This window comes from Saccopteryx leptura, chromosome 3 (genome assembly GCF_036850995.1).
Source record: "Saccopteryx leptura isolate mSacLep1 chromosome 3, mSacLep1_pri_phased_curated, whole genome shotgun sequence".
Taxonomy (NCBI): Eukaryota; Metazoa; Chordata; class Mammalia; order Chiroptera; family Emballonuridae; genus Saccopteryx; species Saccopteryx leptura.
Window position 1 is genome coordinate 124,716,931 of NC_089505.1, and position 22,815 is coordinate 124,739,745.

The 22,815-nt window shown below is 37.8% G+C and overlaps 1 protein-coding gene and 1 pseudogene across 1 annotated transcript in view; both read right to left on the bottom strand.

The window, feature by feature from the left end:
• The window catches only part of FAF1 (Fas associated factor 1), a 495,805-nt gene that overhangs the window by 185,397 nt on the left and 287,593 nt on the right, over positions 1–22,815 (bottom strand). The window lies entirely within an intron of this gene.
• Positions 6,191–6,396, bottom strand: LOC136401767 (U2 spliceosomal RNA; annotated as a pseudogene).

Sequence of the window (22,815 nt, forward strand, 5' to 3'; positions counted from 1 at the left end):
CTCAGGCACTAGAATGGCTCTGGTTGCAACAAAACGACACCTCAAAATGGGCAGAGCATCACGCCCTAGTGAGCATGCTAGGTGGATCCCGGTCTGGTGCATGTGGGAGTCTGTCTCTCAGCCTCCCTGCTTCTTACTTCAGAAAAATACAAAAAAAAAAAAAAATTATTACTGAGAATTTAACATGTACTGGCATTATGCAGAGTGCTTTATATGCATCACACTACTTAATACTCCCAATAGTTCTGCCAGATAGGTATTACTGTTAATCCTCATTTTAAAGATGATACTAACCCTTACACAGATTAAGAAGCCTGCCTAAGGTTACACAGCTACTGAGTAGTTAGCCAAATTTCAAACTCAAGCAGTTTTAGCTCAGAACCATGTAAAAAGCATTCAATCAAACAGCTAGTAAGGCCCTACTATATGTTGTCCTATGGTCTGATAAACAATAATTACTTTCTTTGGATTAATTAAAACAGCTACTCAATTTTTCAGGAACTATTTATTAACTATTTAACATATATCTATCATACGTGACAGTCCTGCCAATTAAAGATAATCATAATTGCATCAATCACAAAATGGTCTTAGAGATATAGAATAACATGTCTAAGATCAATCAAGTACTAAGTGGCAAACCAGATTTGACTCCAAAAGCCCTGGGGTTTTCAACTACATCACATGTCTGACTGATACAAAGTCTTTCATGAGCCCTTAAGATGACTGCTAGATCACCTCTTCAAATTTTTCGGATGCTCACTGTTCAGCTAGACAGACTATTATGGTCGTTTTAAGAGAAAAAGAATCATGAGACTGAAGTTTCATTTACTGCCAACCAGAGTGGAAATCAAAAAAGCTTATTTATTCACAATCCAAGCTTTTTAAAAAAAATAATGCATGTGTTAGAAAGAATCACAGAGCTTTAATTTGTGGCAGGTTGAAGCAAGCTTATTAAGAATGTTAGTTACCAAGTGTACATTCACTTGTCTGGACTAGCCCACCGCCACATTCTTGTAGCAGGGTTAAAGAGCAGTTTAGTCACCTCCTTAATAAAAAGCATAGTGTTAAAAAGGAAGTGACTAATAATAATCTAAAACCAATGAAATATTATGAGATATACAGGTCAAAATCAATTATCTACAAAACTCCTGCGTAAGTAGCTCAAAAACTGTCCTTTGCCTGGCCGTGCTGTGTTATGGTCTTCAATTGATTTGGCAAGTTCGTATGGTTTAATGAAATAAACACCAACAGTGACAAATTCTGAGGCTTTTTGATATGAACATAAATATGAATGCTATCATACAAGCAAGCAGAGTTGGAAGAAACAAGAGGCTACTATAAATGATTTGTTTAGGCTCATGAGACATTAGTTAGAAGGGTCTTTAGAATTCATCAATCGCTGTATGCCATCCAGTATACCCCACATTGTGAAGCCCTAGCTAAGTTAAGTACTGCTGCCTTAACCTCCCCGTCAAGCATGCCCTGCTCCATTCCCAGCTGGTAAACGAGAATCCTCAGAGAGAAGTTTATCAGCAGCCTACTCTTAGACTTCTTCTATCAGTAGCCCATCATCTCCAAAAGATTCCAAATGAAAGGCAGTTGATCCTCATAAGAAGATCTAGGCCCTGGCCGCTTGGCTCAGCAGTAGAGCGTCGGCCTGGCATGCGGGGGACCCGGGTTCGATTCCCGGCCAGGGCACATAGGAGAAGCGCCCATTTGCTTCTCCACCCCCACCCTCCTTCCTCTCTGTCTCTCTCTTCCCCTCCCGCAGCCAAGGCTCCATTGGAGCAAGGATGGGCCGGGCGCTGGGGATGGCTCCTTGGCCTCTGCCCAGGCGCTAGAGTGGCTCTGGTCGTGGCAGAGTATCGCCCCCTGGTGGGCAGAGCGTCGCCCCTGTCTGACTGTCTCTCCCCGTTTCCAGCTTCAGAAAAATACAAAAAAAAAAAAAGAAGATCTAGAACAGCCTGACCAGGCAGTGGCGCAGTGGATAGAGCGTCAGACTGGGATGCAGAGGATCCAGGTCCTAGACCCAGAGCTTGCCAGTTTGAGTGTGGGCTCATCTGGTTTGAGCAAAAGCTCACTAGCTTGGATCCAAGGTCGCTGGCTTGAGCAAGGAGTTACGCGGTCTGCTGAAGGCCCACGGTCAAGGCACATATGAGAAAGCAATCAATGAACAACGAAGGTGTTGCAATGCGCATCAAAAAACTAATGATTGATGCTTCTCATCTCTCCGTTCCTGTCTGTCTAGAACCTGAGAGGTACAGAGCTGAAGTTTTCCCAAGTCACACATCTACTTAACGAAAGCACAAGCATGTTCTCTTAACTCCTAACCTAGGTCTTCCTAGTAAATAATCTGAACTACATTTTTCAAAGATGTCATGGTTTGTTGCAAAATACTAATTACTCTTTTGGTTTACATATCTCAAATTTGCAAAGTAAAACTTTAGAAAAAAAATTAAAATAATTGAAAGTGATCCTGACTTGTTTTTGTTTCCTTTAATCTGCTGGGATTCTTGAAAACAAGGAGAATCATCTGATGATACTTTTCCACATTATTGCTCAGCTTCATACTTCCTTGTAGTGACCCAACATTACCTTGACTTCTTCCTATCAAGAAGAGGCTGCTGAACACAAAAGCTTTTGTTATTTTAAATCTTCTGCCTCTAAACCAGATTATACCACAGGGAGATAAAGAGTTGGACATTGTAACATAATTAGCAAAATTAGTAAACAGATGTACTTTTATAAACTAAATAACATTCTTGGATTTTATTATTCTAGTGTGTACACTAGAAGTACTCCTGAAAAACATCAATGTAAGAAATGTAGACCTATTAGATCAGCTTAACACTGCTTAGTGGCATAGTTTCTCTTACACTCATTTAGTAACAATAGTCACATTTATCTATATAAACATACTCAGGCAGACAAGTTGTTATTTGCAGGGCAACTTTAAATCAAAGAAGCGACTTTCAGTTGAATCAAGAATTCCGTCAGCTATTTTCCAGAGGCCAATAATCTATGCTGTGAATTAAAATCGCACTTACTTCTTAGTTCCTGTTTCTTCTACTGCTTTGACATTTAATTGCTTAATAGCACCCTCTGGTGGAGGGCAGAACAGGGAAAGAACATATTACTAAACACATTGCCTCTAACTCACAAGGCTGGTGAGGAGGAAGTGAAATGTGTAGATTTCTCATGACTTTGCCTTTTTTCCTTGTAATTATAATTTAGAGATAGTAGCTGCTGAATAAGTAATATTAACCATATAGTTACTCAGAGTCCATAATTAATCATTCAATAAGCATTTAAGTTCCTATTATATGTCAGCACTTAAGAGGCAGATAACCTGGCCTTGGATCCTGGCTTTGATTATTTAATGTCATTTCCTAGGGAAGTTGTTAGACCTCAGAAGGCTTCAGTTTCCTCACCTGAGAGATGGGGATTACATCTTTGTTGACATCATTTAAAAGATAAATAAAAAAGTGCCTAACAACAAACTTAATTAATTTGTAAGTTAAAAAAAATACCAAAAAAAACCCACTACCATGCAACACTTCATTTTTGGCTCTTTGCCAGAAAGGATTGTGATGTAGGTGTTTTCAGAGGCAATCCTCAATTACTGTCTTTAAGAATTTAAGCCTAGATGACAGGATTGTCGTATAAGTGAAGTGTTTTGCAACATCTTATGTCAACTACATTTAAGTTAATTAAAATGTGTCCTGAAACATATTCAAAACCACCAAATGTATTACTTCAACCTTTTCCACACCAAAGATATACAGATGTTGGCCAATTATGTAATAAAATATTTTCTTCTTAGGTGAACCAAGTAAGTTTATGTAGGGATTTATTTTCTCTACTCAAAAACTTGTATGACATTCACCTAAGTGCCACTGAATTGACAGTCTTTTTAGACATAATTTGGCTCTGAGTGTTCCTAAAAGCCTACCTCTGACATTCACTACCTACTTATAACAAAATTTTAAAAGAATGTTAAAGGTGATGTCCAAAAGTAGAACTTCCTATAAGCTTCCCATTTAATTCCTATCTGATGGAACCTTGGCAAGATTGAGGGCCAGGGAAACAGGTTACTGAGGGCAGAGGAAAGGAGTGTTCCTATCTGCTGCTGTGAGTTTGGGAGACCAGTTTAGCCTACTGAGAACTTTTAGCTTAAATATATTTAACCATCCTGTAAACTTAATTCTCTTCTGTTACCACTATTAAAGTAAAACAGTTATTGTTCTTTTATTCCTTAAGGCTGCACGGTGCCATTTTATGACTTTCTCCCATCAATGCTGCCTGTGATGATTCCATGTGTGTAAAAACACTGCTGAGTTAATACAAAAACACTACTTTTAAAAAAGGAGAGGGGTCTGGGTTTAAATTCTAAATCTGTCCCTTATTCATTGTGAGACCTTGATTAACTCTCTTCTCTCCATTTTATCACCTATAAAAAAAATGGACTAGACAATTTCCAAGTTCTTTTCACTCACTCTGAACAAATTTTTCAAGGCCAAAATCTGGCCCACCTTCCTAGCCATTAACGCCCACTACTTTTTTATACTGTGTTTAGGTTTGTTTACTCATTAATACAAAAAGACGGCTTGCACTTGTCTAATCCTAGGCTTTGCTCAAGCTGTTACTCTTGCCTGGTTGCCCTCCCTATTCCTTTCCACCTGTCCACTTCATAGCTATGTTCAGATCCTCCAAGAAAAGTGAAAACATTTCAAAACTCAGCTCAATCTCTTTCCCAAAGCCTTCAATAAGCTCCCTAATTTCAAATTTTTCTGATCTTTAAAATATCTGCTATCTTTTGGTAGTCAATCATACCTACTGACACTTGTACAAATAAATCTTCCGGAAATAAACATGTTTTGGTCAGCTAGTTCTTGAGGGAAAGACCAGAATTCCAGGCAGGAGCTGAGTAGAAGCAGCCAGTGGGGATAGATTTAAAGATAGAGGTCTTATGTGGGTAGATCAGGGTTTGGGTTAAAGGGAATAAAGAATGACCCAAGAACTGAACCCAACTGAGGGAAAAACCAAGTATCTAGATATCAAAACTGTCATCCTACGTTTGTGGAAGTCTACTCAGGCCATAGCCCTGTATCATATTTCTGTTTCTGAGGAAGAGGTAGTCCCAAGAAAGGCAGTGATGCTGCTTCAATGGGTATAGTGGATCAGGGAACCTGCTGTTTCAGGTCAGGGGGAGGAGTGTCCCACTAATAAGGAAGGAATCTTACCCCCTAAAATGCAACTCCATTTCTCCCCAAATCATTTGCACCTGTAACAAGGTAGTTTCTGGAAGAACATCTGTCACTATAAGTCAATTTATTTGGTAATCAGATGTCACTACATTTCCTTGGAGAAGTATAAAAGCAGAGTGATTATGAACTTGGACTCCAAAGCCACACTGTCAGCATTTGAAATCCTGGCTCTGCCAGCTGATAGCTGTACGACTTTGGATAAGTTCCCTGTCTTCTCAGTGCCTCAATTCCCTATCAATAAAGTTTCTCAATTCCCTATCAATAAAGTTTCTAAGTCATAACATTGTTGTGAGGCTTAAAGAATATATATATATACAAAATTTCTACCATCAATCATATATGATAGGTAGTAGATATTTTTTTATATAACTTTGGGGGACAGATAATACTATATACATTTGTTTTAAGTAAAGTGCAAAACAGTATCATTCATTAATTTAACTAATAGTTACTGAGCATCCACTATATGCCAAGAACTCAACCTAGTGCTAGGGATACAGCCATGGTGAACAGTTTCTGCTTTGATGAAGTTTTCTAAGCTATAGGCTTGTGAATATAGTATAGACCATGTTAGATCTATTTTATTGTTATATCTAATAATACTTGTTACTGTATTTTCCCATGTATAAGACAAACCATTTTTCGGAAAATTATTGGTCTAAAAATTGGGTGCGTCTTATACAATGGTTGTAGTTTTTTTACTTGCATTTCCTGCTTTTTTGTACTTGTTTTTGCGCTCATTGTTGAAGATAGTGATTCATCATCAGACACAGATGAGGACAAGCTAATATAGTTTTGACAGTGATGAGGAGTTGTATGAATTTTATGATGAATAAAACTTGAATTCAATAACTTTATGTAATACATTTTTTTTTTTTTTCAAATTTTGGGCCCCAAAATTAAGGTGCGTCTTATACATGGGGAGATAAGGTATATACCCTAATCAAGAATGCCTTAGTAAGAGCCTTAGAACAAATGAGGCTCTTATTTTCACCCCAAATCACAGAACTAAAATATACAGCAGTCAGGATTAACATATGTTGACTCCTAGTTTTTCGTTTTTTTTTTTTTAAACTGATAAGAACAGATGCTACACTTGATCTTAGCCAGAAGGCCAAGAAGCGATATGTTTTTTTTTAAAATGACATCCCCTCTACTTTAAATGTGAACCAACTGGCTAACTTGGTAAGCCTCTGATTTATGGTTAGCAGAAATATGGTAAAGTTGTATTATAAAAAATTTTTTTTAAGTCTCTAGATGTCATTAGATTACCTAAAATCATAACTCTATTCTAAGGCATAGAAAGGTGATGAAAGAAATAAATGAGTGTCATTTGTGTTGAGAAATTTCATCTGTTTTTTGCCCAGTTAGCTTCTGTAGCCTTGACATTTGTTAGGAAAAATTACAGTTTAACTTTTCCACATTTTGATTCAAGTCAGGCAAACATGGTCATCAGGTTACTTAAATTATTTTGTAGGTAAATTAAAGTATATTTTTAAAATACTTCTTTCTAAGAAAATAACAATGATGGTACTTGAAGAACAGATTGAAAAAGATTTATCAAATTCTCCCTGGATTCTTTCTACTCCACTCAAGAAGTGCAGCGCTTCTATACCTCTCCAAGGAAGTACAGGTAGCTGTGGTGATATGATGGCATGTGCTCCATTCAGCTCATTAACATATAGTGCCCTGCTCCATATGGGCCAGGCCAATAACACTGAACAGTTCTAAAGTAACTGGAAACCAAATCTGGAAGCATTTCTCTGTAAAGGAATCTCTTCCCAGAAGATAATATAATTTTCTATACTCTACTTGAGATTTCACACCAGAATGGCTTTTCAAAACCAGAAGCATGGGGAGAAAAAGTTGTTGCCAAATAAAAACCAATGCATATCTTCCAACAATTTATATGTAATGATAATTATTATTGTTGTTGCTGTTTAATTAGGCCCTATGAAAGTATCTCTTGAAAGGTATTCGGTAGTTTCTGTTAAATGGGTGAAAAATCTATCCTGGGCGCAGTGTGTTCAGGTTATAAAAGCACGAGGGCTTATTTTATCTCCCCACAAAGTGTTGCTGAGATAATTACTGCTGACAGCTTTATTCAAGGTTCATTTCACTTTTTCTGCTATTTTTCTCTGGTTAGAAGTTCAACAGAGCCCATGGGAAGCCACACCCCCTCACACCTGTTAGGCTTCTTCATGTTACAGGCAGGCCAGTATGGACATGTCACTTCAAATTAGCATTGTACCAGGGCGCTAACTGTGACAATTACTTATCACAGGTTTAACTTAAAAAAAAAAGTTTCTAATTCGACCACAAAAACAGTGTCACAGAATGTAATTTAAACCTCTTAAAGTAGGTTGCATAAAAAATATTCAGAAAAGTTCCCAGGGTCAAGCTTTGTGTTGTATCTCAATTACGCAGGAATGCTCTGCAACTGAACATTTCCTTTAAAACCAAACCAAACCAAAAGGTAAACAAGGAAGAGCCAGTGGTGATACTTTACCAGGAGGCAATGCTGATGAGTGGACCTCTGTTTTCTTCATGGTTTTCTCCAAAGACTGAATATTTGATTCATTTTAATTCTTCTGTGTCATGTAGCTAATTCATTATCAAAATTTCCAGCTAAACAAAGCAGCTACTGCTCAATTTACCAAAGGAAAGGCAGCTTTATAACTAGGTAGGAAGGAAGCCTTCTCTCCTAACATTTGTTTTTATTCCACTTGCAAACCAGAAAATTATCATTAGAGAAAGACTTTAACACAAAAAAATGGAGAAGGAAAAAACTCACACTCTTAAATGTGTTTTAAATAATCTCAGAATTATGCCACCTCTGAAAGACCTGGGAGGGTTGGGGTGGTTAATAAGGACTGCTGTGAGGCTAATTGTGGATCCTGAGTTAATTACTCTCTCCAGATAGAGAACTTAAAATAAAATGGTCTCTGACACTATTTTTACTTCAATTTGGGCTCACGGACATACCAAATGATGATGGCTAAGCTCTGGAAACTTCACTATTTGCTGCTGTTACTTAGATGACAATCCAGAAAGTCTGAAAAATAAATACATCTATTTCATAATCAGTGCTAATGCACACTAACAAAACAACAGCGAGTGGATCTGTATTTGCCACAACACACATGATCTGCTTCAAATGTCCATCACCTGGTCAGAGTTAAAAGGAATTCAATGTTGTTTCACACACCACACACACACACACACACACACACACACACACACACACACACACACACAGCAACCTGACTCAACAATGCAAGCCAGAGATTAAGTTTGAAACAGAATCTAGAAGTTTTAAATACTTATAAAAAGCAAAGGACAAAATACTTATGGTGAGCAGGAATTCAACAGAAGAAATTGTTTTGCTTGCTGACTTGCTTGCAGGAAATCATATCCATGGTGAATCTATGGTAATTTTGGCATGGCAATAGTTTCAGTACCTTAATAGTTCACAAAATTTAAAACCATCATACACATGAATGATGTAATAGAAATGCAGAATTTTTAAGCCAAAATACAGAAGGAGTATTTTATAAAACAAAACAAAAAACCACACTCCTCAAGATTCTTTTTTTCATTCTTCTAGCATTTAGAAAGTCATTATTGGCCCTGGCCGGTTGGCTCAGCGGTAGAGCGTCGGCCTGGCGTGCGGGGGACCCGGGTTCGATTCCCGGCCAGGGCACATAGGAGAAGCGCCCATCTGCTTCTCCACCCCCGCCCCCTCCTTCCTCTCTGTCTCTCTCTTCCCCTCCCGCAGCAGAGGCTCCATTGGAGCAAAGATGGCCCGGGCGCTGGGGATGGCTCCTTGGCCTCTGCCCCAGGCGCTAGAGTGGCTCTGGTCGCGGCAGAGCGACGCCCCGGAGGGGCAGAGCGTCGCCCCCTGGTGGGCAGAGCGTCGCCCCTGGTGGGCGTGCCGGGTGGATCCCGGTCGGGCGCATGCGGGAGTCTGTCTGACTGTCTCTCCCCGTTTCCAGCTTCAGAAAAATACAAAAAAAAAAAAAAAAAAAGTAGAAAGTCATTATTAACAAAAACATATAAAGTCAACACAGGAAATACTAATTAAATGAATCCAGGATCTCATCAAAACAAGCCCTTTGCCTTATTCTATAATAAAAACATATTCAGAGAGAATCAAAACAAAATTTTAGGTCAGAGAGTTGTTTTTACCTAAGGCTTACTCCTCATTTAAGTTTGATAAAAAGGTTCTGCTAGTGAAGAAACATCATTATTTTATGGACCTACTGTATTAATCAGTGGTATTAATCATAACCACAGAACCTTCCAATACAGAAGGATCCATCTCAAGCCTGCTTTGTATGCATAAAGAGTACATCAGCCATTTGGCATATGTCTAGTCAATAGTGGGATGCCATTTACCCCACAACACTGTGGAATTCTTTGGATAGCAAACATAGGAGCTCCAGATATTTTTCCAGCAGTATTGAATTCCTTGGTAAAACTCAGGCAGTTATGCTAACAGTTTTGGTCTCAGCACCTGTGTTGCTGGGCATCTTGGGGCTTTTGCTCCTGGGGAAAACACTCTGAATTAACTATACCAAGTTAGGCACAGCAGCTTAAGTGGGTATAAACTAGAAACAAGAAAAAAGAATTTCATCTTGCTGGTTAATCTATGCCCGGCCTATTCCAGCCAAGTGTTTTTTCTCCTTCTGCTCAACTCCCATACCCTGATTATAAACCTCTAAATTCTTGGTCTGTGTTTAGGTGTTGGACCTAAAGTCCTTGAGGAAAACAACCTTGATCTTATATTCTCATTTTTTGCCCTCTTAGGGCTTAGTAGGTTGCTTTGATAGGCCAGCCACATAATAAATGTCTACTGTTCGAATTTAAATTGGTACTTTTCCTACTTTCCTTGCCAAGATAAAATATTATGGATACTTGTAATTTTCTAGAGAAATAAAAATCTACCTAGAAAAAGAACCTGGAAACCACTCCATAGTAAAATAAGAAGTACTAACAACGATCATTAGAGTGCTGTCTGATTGACTTCCGGGTCTTAGTGAAAGGCATAGCTCAAAAGAATTCTGACTTAAGAGAAGTGAAATTCAACTTGGTAGTCACTGATGACTTGAAACTACCAGTCAAAATATGCAAAACATAGATCACTCAAATTCAACATCAACATAATTTGAACTTACATATATTTTCATTGTTTTTACAATGTCATACTAGTTTCATTTCATACTTAATGTTAGTGTATAATTATCTGTGTATTCTAATATATTTCATCTCTGTGAACTTCACAGGGTCCAGAGAAATTCAAATGTCATTTTATCTTTACCATGTAAGATATGGTTTTCAAATTTATAAGGATACATAATACAGCTAATAAAAACATTTTCAGAGTGGTATAGAAACTATGCAATAATATAAACTAGATATAAAAATATTAAAGCCTGACCTGTGGTGGCGAGGTGGATAGTGTCGACCTGGAATGCTGAGGTCACTGATTCAAACCTCACGCTTGCCCAGTCAAGGCACACAGGAGAACCAACTATGAGCTGATGTTTCCCGCTCCCCCCCCCCACCTTTCTCTCTCTCTCTCTCTCCTCTCTCTAAAAATCAATGAGTAAAATCTTTAGAAAAATACTATAACACATTTTTAATAATTTCTCCCATAATTTAATTATATATTATATATTTTAGGATTCACACTAAGGTAGATATTAGAACTAGTAAATAATCTCCCTATAATACATGTGTATGTGTCTATTTACTGGTTTGCTGGTTCTTAAATGCATATGTACATACCCCCAAGCATAATTTTTTTGTATTAAAAAAAAATTCTCAAATCCAATGTCTTTAAAATTTTTTGACCCATGATAAAACAATGCTTCGTTCCAGAGTCAAGCATGTCTTCTATGGGCAGATTCATATCTGTGGCACTCATCAATGCCAAAAAACTATAAAATGAAAGTTGTGCTAAAGTGTTAACACTCCAAAACATGCAGTAATCACTGTTGTGTGCTAATTATAAATCCTACATTTCAAAAACTGAATAAACCTGTAACTTGGAGCTGAAAAAAATTTGTTGAAAAGTACTATAGTTTAAAAATATAGAACCTTTGGCCCTGGCCGGTTGGCTCAGCGGTAGAGCGTCGGCCTAGCGTGCGGAGGACCCGGGTTCGATTCCCAGCCAGGGCACACAGGAGAAGCGCCCATTTGCTTCTCCACCCCTCCGCCGCGCCTTCCTCTCTGTCTCTCTCTTCCCCTCCCGCAGCCAAGGCTCCATTGGAGCAAAGATGGCCCGGGCGCTGGGGATGGCTCTGTGGCCTCTGCCTCAGGCGCTAGAGTGGCTCTGGTCGCAACATGGCGACGCCCAGGATGGGCAGAGCATCGCCCCCTGGTGGGCAGAGCTTCGCCCCATGGTGGGCGTGCCGCGTGGATCCCGGTCGGGCGCATGCGAGAGTCTGTCTGACTGTCTCTCCCTGTTTCCAGCTTCAGAAAAATGCAAAAAGAAAAAAAATATATATATAGAACCTTTAATATGAGTATAACAAAACTAAAAAGTGAAAAAAAAAATTTCAGAGACTGGGAATAAATACATTATTTTAATCAACATATAGTAAGAATGTTAAAAATATTCCTCCAAAAACAAACATAAAGAATCCCTAGAGACCTTTCAGCAAAATGAGCGCAAGAAATAATTTGAGAATTAAGGAAAGCTTTAGTTTTTTAAGGACACAAGTAAGGTTATCATTCAGGAATTTTATATTATTTGAACTTACTTGTTTTTAGTTGATCCACTTAATTTGCTAAATACTTATGTAAATAGAATCATATAGAATTTCAGAATTTTAGAGTTAGGCGAAACCTTGAAGTTGGGGGTAGAGAAGATGGAAGAATAAAAGCCAGAGGATTCTAGTACATATTGATAACCTACTATGTACCAGATACTTTAAATTCATCCCCCCACCTCTTATTAATGCAAGGACTCTATGAGGTAGGTATTATTACCTCTGTTTCAGGAAAAGTCCTGAGAAAGTATTTGCTCCTGGTAGGGTTAAAATTTAATTCTAATTCAAGTTGTTCTGATTTTAGGGTCTGTATCTGTTCACCCATATGAAAGAAAGTTTTCCTAGCTAGGAAATCCATATTCATTAACTCATTTAATCCTAAAGCTACTAACATTACCATATCACTGATAAGGAAACAGAGGCTTAGCAAAGCTAGTAAATCTATCTAAAGCTACTGTGAGATCTTCTATTACATGGTCACAGGCACGTTTTCTAATATAACTCATTTGTCTGCTAAGGAAACCAAAGTCCAGAGGACTTCCATGACTTATCCAAGGTTAAACAGGTGACAAGGTGCAGTAGGGAGATATTAGCTGGGCCTGTAGGTTTGAACATATGACATTCTTTTTCTACATTCGGTCATTCAAGATACATTATTTCACCACCACTGAATCCAAGAGCCTCCTTAAATGATGTCATATAAACTCTTGCCCTGCTAAAATGACATTCAAGCCTATTTGACAGGACCAAATTAATATCACCTCAAACTTGACCGTCTCCAATTTCCTAACACTAAAATCTTTACTCAGCTATGGCCTGGGAGAAAAAAAATACCATGCTATCACCAGTCTTGGGAGAAGTCTGCTGGGAAAGAAGAACAACGAAGGTACCTGGGTTCCTTGGGGCTTAAGAACCAGTAGGCTGCCATTTTAGACATATATAGGCAACCAAGGGCCAAGTGGCAGTGATCGATTGATTCTCTAAGAGAGGGGGAAGTCCTTGGGGGTACTATGAGGAAAAGAAAGTCCGGTTCCCCTGGGGAATCATGACAGTGTAACTATGTATATCTGGGTACAGTGGTGGTCACAAAATCCGGTTCCCCTGGGGAACCATGACAGTGTAACTATGTATACCTGGGAAGTAGCGTGCAGTTTCTTCTAGACTCTATGTGTTCCTCCAACCCTCTTCTAGGACCTGGTTCTCTCTTTCATCACCCTAGACTTGGTAACTCCTTAGTACGCACTAGGCTCATTAATATCATCTTCTCCTACCTACACCATAACCCTGTTGCTCTCGCCATCTTCCAACTATATTTATCTATATCAAGTTTCATCTCCTTAGAACCTCAGGTATCAACTAGTTCAACAGATGCACCAAACTTGAACCAGCCCATACCAAGTAAAGAACAGCTAGAGATTTTACTAGTTTATATTCATTCTTTTTATCTGTGGCATTTTAAGGAAAATATTCCACTCTAACTGCAGTTTAGAAATTTTCAGAACAATTTTTTCCATATTAAAAAAATTCTCACCGATCAAAGCACAAATGGCATTATGCTGAAGTGGCAAACCAGAGAGGCCATGAGGTTGGTTCCATGTAAGGCATTCTGGTAGACAAGTCAGAAGAATGGGATTCTAGTTCAGACTCTGCAACTTTCTAATTTCCTGGTGTTCTTGCTAAAGCCATTTACTTCTCTGAACCTCAGGTTTTCTTCATTTGTAGGAGAAAAAATAACTCTTCTGTCTGATTCAAAAGATTATAGAAAAACTGTGTCAGTCCATGTAAAATGACTTACACTAAAAAAACAGATGAATGATTTTATTTCTTCAACATTTACCAGGCTCATTCTATCTACTACGTAAGTAACACCAGCATTATCCTATCTTCAATTCTTCATAAGTATTCACCTTGGTTGCTTTATAAGACCTCAACACAGCCTGACCATGCATTGGCAAAGGGGATGATAGTGTCAGCCTGGGATATGAGGACCCAGGTTCGAAACCCTGAGGTCGCCAGCTTGAGTGCAGGATCATAGACATGACCCCATGGTCACTGGCTTGAAGCCCAAGGTTACTGACTTGAGCCCAAAGTTGCTGGCTTGAACAAGGGGTCGCTGGCTTGGCTGCAGCCTCCAACCCCCACTCCGGTCAAGGCGCATATGAGAAAGCAATCAATGAACAACTAAGGTGCTGCAACTATGAGTTGATGCTTTTCATCTCTCTCCCTTCCTGTTTGTCCCTCTCGCTCTCAAAAAATAAAAATAAAAAAATCTCAAAGCAAAAGTCAAGTGCAGCCTGACCAGGCAGTGGTGTAGTGGACAGAGTTGTACTGGGATACAGAGGTCCTAAGTTCAAAACCCTGAGGTCGCCAGCTTGAGTGCAGGCTCATCTGGTTTGAGCATGGGCTCACCAGCTTGAGGGTGGGATCACAGACATGACCCCATGGTCACTGGCTTGATCCCCAAGGTTGCTGGCTCGAGCAAGGGGTCACTTGCTCTGTTGTAGCCCCCTGGTCAAGGCACATATGAGAAAGCAATAGATGAACAAGTAAGGTGCTGCAACGAAGAACTGATGCTTCTCATCTCTCTCCCTTCTCCTGTCTGTCTGTCCCTATCTGTCCCTCTCTCTGGTTCTCTGGCTCTGTCAAAAAACAAACAAACTAAAGTGCCATCTATTAAAAAGATATGCAATAAAACATCTGACTGTTAAGGTGATCTTGATGACACAATAAGAAGCCTAACTAGCCAAAATCAAAAGCACCCAAATTCTATAGCTGACAGTCTAAACAACAACAACAGAAAGAATGCACAATACAACATGAATTTGACCCCCACATATCTTTTCACACTTTAGAGTCTATTCCTCATTTTCCTTGGTTAGTGTTTTCCTCTAATCATGTCAATAAATACCAACTACCTTATATAGATAGAGAGATAAAAAGAATATTATCCCTGCCACTGAGGGTTTCACAAACAAGTAGTGAAATGTACTTGTACCTAAGAAGTGTAAATAACTAATTTTACAAATGTGGTAAATCTCTTAATAAACGTTTTGGGAGAAAATGCTTAACTTTGAAGACTTCAAGAGAAAATGTCATAAAGGAGTGCCAGCTGAATCTTAAAAGAATGATTTGATTAAGGAGTAGACCATGATGAGTGGGCAAGCACTTAGGAGGACATTAGATAAGCAATGGCAAAATGGCAAGAAAGGACGTAATATATCTAAGAAACAAGTAGTGGGAGGGCAGGTAAGGTGCAAAATGGTGAGGGACAGGTGAAAAGAAAGGCAAAGGCTAGATCAATATCCATTAAGGAGCTTAGACATTATCCCATAGTCAATGGGGAACAACAAGCGATTTGAAGCAGAGTAGTAGTATGATGGAAATGCATTTAACAAAGATAACTACAAAAGGAAAGATGAACTGGGTGGGAAAGGGACGAGAGGGAGTCCTGAAATGGGGAAACCAGGAGGAAATAGTGAGAGCCTGACCTATGGCAGGAATGGCAGAATGACAGGATGACAGATCAATAAACCAAAGGATGATTCTTGCCATTTGTTTGCATAATTCTAATATCACAGAAAGATTTAATAATTATAATTTTCAGTAGCAATAATCTATCCGTTTGGGTATATGATGCCAACACATTATATTTTCTTGATGTGTTATATTTTAAGGAGTGTTTCCATGTATATTATTTGAACCTTAAAATAATGTTGGATAACTTTAACAACTAGAAACTTAAGTTCAGAGAGGTTTATTCATCCAATCAAAATTTATTAAATACTCAGAAGGCATCAGATATGCAATGGTAAACAAAAACAGACATCTACCCTTGTAGAACTTACAGTTTAAAGTAGGAAATAATCACTTATATAAAATATAGTCACAACTATGGTAAATGCAATAAAAGAATGGCTCCCATGAGGAAACAGTTAAAGCCCTGACCAGTTAGTTCTGCATCATCCTGATATGCCAAGGTTGCAGGTTTGATCCCTGGTCAGGGCACATACAAGAATCAACCAATGAATGAATAAAAAAGTGATTCAACAAACTGCTGTTTCTTTCTCTCTCTACCCATCTTCTCTCCCTCAAATCAATAAAAAAAAAAAAAATTAAGAATCTTCCGTTTAAAAGAAAAAAAAATGGTTTGAGTTGGAAGAATTAGTGAGAAGTATACAGACGAGATTGAGGAAAGGATGACTGTTCCAAGTAAGAGAACAAGATTTTGCAAAAGCCTAATGATGGTGCATGGGAAGAAGTGAAAAAAGACCAGTTTAGTTAGAGAACAAGAGGCCGTATGAAATAAGACAATACTGAAGAAATAAGAAGAAATAAGACTATATAGGGCCTTGTAGAGTATGTTAAAAATTTTATCTTCATTTGGGAAGATTTAAATAGGGAGATTGGTTAAAGATATTTACATCATCTTAAAAAAGGATTACCCTGATGTAGAACAAGAACATACTGAAGGGAAATAAGAGTGGATATGGGAGCAGTTTTCAGGCTTTTGCAATAATGCAAATTCAAGAAGTTGATAGCTTCTATTATGGTAATGGCAGTGAAAATGGATAGAATTAAATGAATGAGAAATATGAAATTAAAATTGACAGGAATTGATCATTTGATATGTCAGTAAGGGAGAGAGCTATCAGAAGTAACTCCTCTTTGGGTTGAGAAAGTGGGTACATGGTGATGCCACTTACGGAATTAGGGAACTTTAGAAGGGGATCAAGTATGGCCAGGGAAAAACATAAATTCAATTTGGGATATATTGAATTTAAGGTCCTTTGGGACCTTAAGTGGTGATGATAAAGAAAGCTCTTCTGGAGCTGACAGGGGAGCATTCCATTAGAAATATAAATTTGTTAATCACCATGACATTGGTGATAATTTAAACTATAGATGTGATGAGACAAAATGAATACATGGAACCATAAGGAGCTTCAATATTTAGTGAAGATGAGCTTCCAAAGGAGACAGAAAAGGAAGGAGTGCCACAGAGGCAGGGAAAAAACCAGGAGAGTATGATATCCTGGGAGCCATGGGAAGATAATTTCAAGATGAAGTTTTCAATAGGGTCAAATGCTGCTGAGAAGTATCTAAATTAGCCCAGTGATGGCAACTCCCCAAATGCTCACCCCATCAAGAGAATAGATGAATATTGTGAAATTATAAAGCAGTAAGAATGAATAAATTCTAACTATATATAAGAATATGGATCAATTTCATAAACATAAGATTGAAAAAAAAGAAAGGAAGGAAGGCAGGGAGAAAGGAGCCAGCTACATAAATAGTATATATTATATGATTCCATATATATATGCTTAACACCAGGATGAAAGGGACATGAGAGGGGCTTTTGGGATGCTGGGAATGTTTTCTTTCTAAATGTGGTGCTGGTTATATGAAGGTATTTACTTTATGAGAATTCACTAAGCTATCTATTTATGATTTGTACATTTTTCTGAATAATTGTATTTCAATAGAAAGTTTTCCAAATGCTGCTAAGAAGTACAATGATGAGTGAAAGGTCTACTTGTTTAGCAACATGACCATCATTGGTACCTGAAGAAAAGCTATTCTGGTTGGGTTGAGGCCAGAGTGGTGTAAGTTGAGGAATTAAATACAGATAACTATTTTTGAATTTTGGCTACAAAGAGGAAAGAAATAGCTAAAATGGGGGAGAGAATCTTTTTGTCTTTGTTTTTATGGAATGTACCGTACATATGTGCTTCCTTTAAGATGAGAGGTTTTTCATGTTTAAATGTAGATAGAATATCTAGTAGAATGAGATTAATAAAAATAGCAAAGAAGAGATATTGATAATGCATAGTCCTGAGGCTACAGAAGGAGATGGGGTACAGAGCACAGGTAAAGGGATGACCTCACTCAGTTCAGACAAGAAACAAGGTTTTCTGACCCTCCACATCTGGTGATCTTTTTCTACAAACTATGTGATTTGAAACTGTGGGACTGGCCTAGTGGCAATATTTTAATGCTCAGTGTAAGGAGCTTCCAAGTTTTAATCCTGTCTCTAAGGCCTTGGATTGTTTATAAATAATTAGCCATAGTATCTTCCATGTTTAAATTGAATATAACACACTATCATAGCATTCCTGGAGTTTTATGGATCAATTAATAAACCCTTAGCTAACATTGCTTTAGAGATGAAAAAGGCTAGGATGATGATGACTTCTCATTCTTAGATGTTAAAAGCTTGAGTAATTAAATTTGCCAACTGTCTCTAGACTGGTGAAATTATAAGAAAGACAAAGAGAATTGGCAGACATGGTGAACAAAGTGGTCACACTCACGGTAAATGATAGACCTAGTTTCCATTTCTAACTCACACTCTATGAAAGTAAAATTATGGCCACAATGAATGTGGCATGCTTATCCTTCAGTCTCTCTACAATGAACATGTATAGCATGGTGAAGAACACAAATGATGATAAGGCTTTTAAAGACATTCTATAACCAATTTTCTTCTGCTATTGTGAGAAGCATATTTACCTGGTTCAAATACCATTTCCACTGATTAATTTTGAGTTCATATGAACATTACTAGTTTGCTCATGTATAAAATGGGGCAAATAATACCCACTACTACATAGGGTTGTAGGAAGAAGATTGAGTTATTTTATGTATATTGTTAAAATATATAGAGTATTTTCAAGTGCTACCTAAAGTTGTCATTATCCCTGAGAGACAGGTCTAAGATGAGCTTAAGGCAAAAGGACCAATTTTAGGGGGACAATACAGATTATTCGAGGAAAATATCTGAATGTTCATAATAGGTAAAGTTTGGAGAACTATGAAAGGGAAGGAAAAATAAGAACTTAGATTTAAGGTTCCTAAGGAAATCCCTATGAACCTTAGTGGAAAGAGGTAGCCTTCAGAGTGGGACCCGGGCCAGCATCCCCTTGCCACTATTTATCTGTGTGTTGTTGGACAAGTTATTAAACCACTCTAAGCCTCTGTTGCTCATTTGTAAACATAGGGTTAATAACATCTACCTTTCTGGGTTGATAATGGGATGATTATGGATGAAACATCTAAAGACCCAACAAAGTGCCTAAGACAAAGTAGAATAAATAGATATTGTCCCTCTTGTTACTGATTTATTAATAACAACAAAACTAGTAATTATTGTGGTCAAGAAAAACAGTTAAATTTTACATAGCATTTCTTTTTTTTGGCATTTCCCAGGGGTCAAGTCACAAAGGTATTCCATATTTAGTTGTAACATGTGCTCACAGCAAAACTTGTGATGTCACACTGCAAAAGGCTAATTTTTATTTAATTATTTTTGACTTTACAGTCATCTGAAAGTAGATATAAATATCATGAGCAAGAACTACAATAAAATTCTTGAGTTTCTGAAGTCAGGGGATGAGCTGTCATGTTAGTAAAAAGAACTACTATATTTTTGTGTGCCATAAGATGCACCTAGGGTTTTAAGGAGGAAAATAAGAAAAAATTTTCTGAACCAAATGGTGTGCTAAAATATTTAATAAAATATACAATAATATTTCAACAATGCAAACTCAACAGCAGTATTAACAACCATTAGCACTGTTCTTAACAAATGAGAAGAGACTTCAATGTTCAAATACTCTTCTAGTTGTCCAGGAACCTGCAGCAGCTAAAAAAAAAATGAATATGAATATTCGCTCCATATATGCACAGGCATTTCCCCCTCCACTTTTGGGGAAAATAAAGTGCATCTTATGGAGCGAAAAATATGGTAATTCCTTGAATATAATAACCATTTTTTAAAAGGGAGTTTCTACACTTTGTGAGCAACCATATGCCCGTTTTCCCCTGGCCGACAGGTTTCTTTTTTTTGTGGGGGGGAGAACTGTTTGCTTACTTGTTTTGTGTTTTGTTTTAGTAACAATTATAAACTGATGCTTATCAATTCTAAAACATTATGGGAATTTCATGGTTTAAGACCTCGGTGGATGACTAAATTTTGAGAAAGACTCAAAGTGGATAACCATAGCACAGAAAGGCACTTCACACAGTAATACAACTAACAAATTTCTCTTCTCCCTTGCTTGTTCTCTTACACTCAAAGCAGATGATAAATTATTAAGTTAACCATAAGAAGTAAAAAAAGGCAGTGAGCCTGACCAGGCAGTGGCACAGTGGACAGAGCATCAGACTGGGATGTGGAGGACTCAGGTTTGAAACCCCAAGGTTGCTGGCTTGAGCGCGGGCTCATCTGGTTTGAGCAAGGCTCACCAGCTTAATCCCAAGGTCGCTGGCTCGAGCAAGGGGTTACTCGGTCTGCTGTAGCCCCTTCCCCTCCACCCAGTCAAGGCACATACGAGAAAGCAATCAATGAGAAACTAAGGTGCCAAAACAAAGAATTGATGCTTCTCATCTCTCTCCCTTCTGGTCTGTCTGTCCCTATCTGTCCCTCTCTGTCTCTGTTACAAAAAAAAAAAAAAAGGCAATGAACACCATGCGGTAACAAAGTGTTAATAAATGTCAATTAAATATCATTTGAAATGTTGTATTTGTCACTAGTCTGAAGGTTATCCTTTTTTGTCTGAATTACAAATATTTGAATTTTATGACAGTTGAGTTTATATCTGGCTCTAAATGAGACTCAAAGGTTAGAAACAAGTAACACAGATCAGATCTCTGGCTTTTCAATTGCACATCTAATCCAAGATAACCAATTTGATATTTTGGCCCAGATTTCTCTTCTGAGCTTTCACTGATGTGTTAACCATATGCTTGTTCATCTAGCACCATTTACCAGCAATTCAGAAATTTTCCATCTCTTCAGATTCTCCAGTTACTTCTCTATTTAAGCTCCTTCTACCTACTTCCTGTTTAATTGTGAATTACATTTAAAGTCTAGAGGTATGATATTTAAGTGCTTCATACCTCCCTTTCAGATTTGCATGTTTTAATTTGGGTTAGTGTTCCTGCTTCCTCTTGTGTTTTTTTGTTTGTTTGTTTTTGCCTCCTTTCAAGAACCATCAACTACAAAGACAGTGGTCTCCGGCTCTCAAGGTTTCCCGTACTTATCTACTGTTACTGAAGTTCTTCCAGAATTAAGATATTACCCCCCCTCCCCAGCTTAACAATCAAGGGAAAAAAACATGGCTTCTTAAGACATCGATGTTTTTTCCTGATAAGGTTCTGTTTTCTCCAGTTATCTCTTGAACTGCCTTCGCCCCCACTCCCAACCATGCTCTTCCAACACAAGTGTTTTCTTCTCAATTTGAAGCATTTATCTAAGCTATAACTTATAAAGCACTCATTTTTATTTATTTTTAATTTTTAAAATTTATTGATCTGAGAGAGAGAAAGAAACTGATTTATTGCTCCACCCATCTATATATCCATTGGTTGATTCTTGTATGTGACCTGAATGGGGATCGCATCCGCAAAACCCTGGTGTATTGGGATGATGCTCCCGACCTACCTGGCCAGGGCTAAAACATTAATTTTTTAACTATCCTACTGCTGAGAATACTGAAAAAGCATATATGTAATAACCCTGACTAAGAAAATGTCCAAATAAAGCTATCTGCCTCCAAACAATAAAATGTAGAAGCAACAGTTTCAAATGAGAAATGAAAGATAACTTCTAAACTTTGAGATGAAACAGCTAGTTTAGTTCATAAGCAATTCAGAAGTCAGGTGCATTTACTTATTAAGCGAGCACCTAAGTATATCATTACTAATAGCTTAAAATGTCCAAATTAATTTGTTACATATGGTTGGAGAACATCTATTGGTTCTTTAAAGTTTTATTTGTAGTATCAGTCCTGTATTTCCTAACCTGTCATAATTAATTCAGTCCCCTTGCACTTTGAAATCTCCACAATAATAAGAACTTTATCAGGCTGGTGTTGGTATGAAGTGGCACAGCAAACTGAAATCCCACAGGGAGCAGTCTGCAGACTACTCTTCTAAGCAGCAAAAAGCTGTTATCATTTTCTGAATTACAGGAACTATAAAAGGACACTCTACTCAAGCTGCCGCTGAATGTCACCTGAAAAGCAATCACAAAAGGGCTCTGTCTTGGCTTATCTCTGAGCTCTGTCACTACGGCAACCAGCAGGGAATAAGTATCTGTGGGTCTATGAATTTCAGAATCCCATAAAAGCCAGGGCTAAGAAGGCATGTGCAGCCTCTCAGAGATTGACTGCATTAATACATTAGCAAATACTGTGAAACACTGGATAAATGTCAGCAATTATGGAAAAAGCGTCTAATAACGATATTCGTTGCCTGTCAAACCCCCATGAGGTTTGATGTGTAACTGCCACTCAAAGCTGTCTGTAATTTTATCTCTTTTATACATCTGAATCCACAGCATTCAAATTTGTACTTTGAAAGTAATAAACTGTAAAGCAGTTTATTCTGTGTTGATCACAACTGTCAACAAACATACAATAAAAGAACAAAAAGACTTTCATTGGCTGTGGGAACAACAATCTCTTTTAGATGTTTATCAAAAACAACCTTATATATTCTACATGTAGAATATTAAACAATGTCATGATATGGAGCAGCAGTTGAAATGACTACAATTAAGTTACTTTGAGCTCAAAAGGCTACTTATATTGCATAAATGTTCATTTCAAGTCTTCTCTGGTTAGAAAATTTATAAGAATTTGGACAATTAGACACAGTCACAGACATTCTCCCCCCTTTTTTTGCATATCAAAAAAAATGGCATGGGATCTTTGTTAGCCTCAAACCAGGCTATAATGCTATCTTCACTACCCTTCTCAAATAGA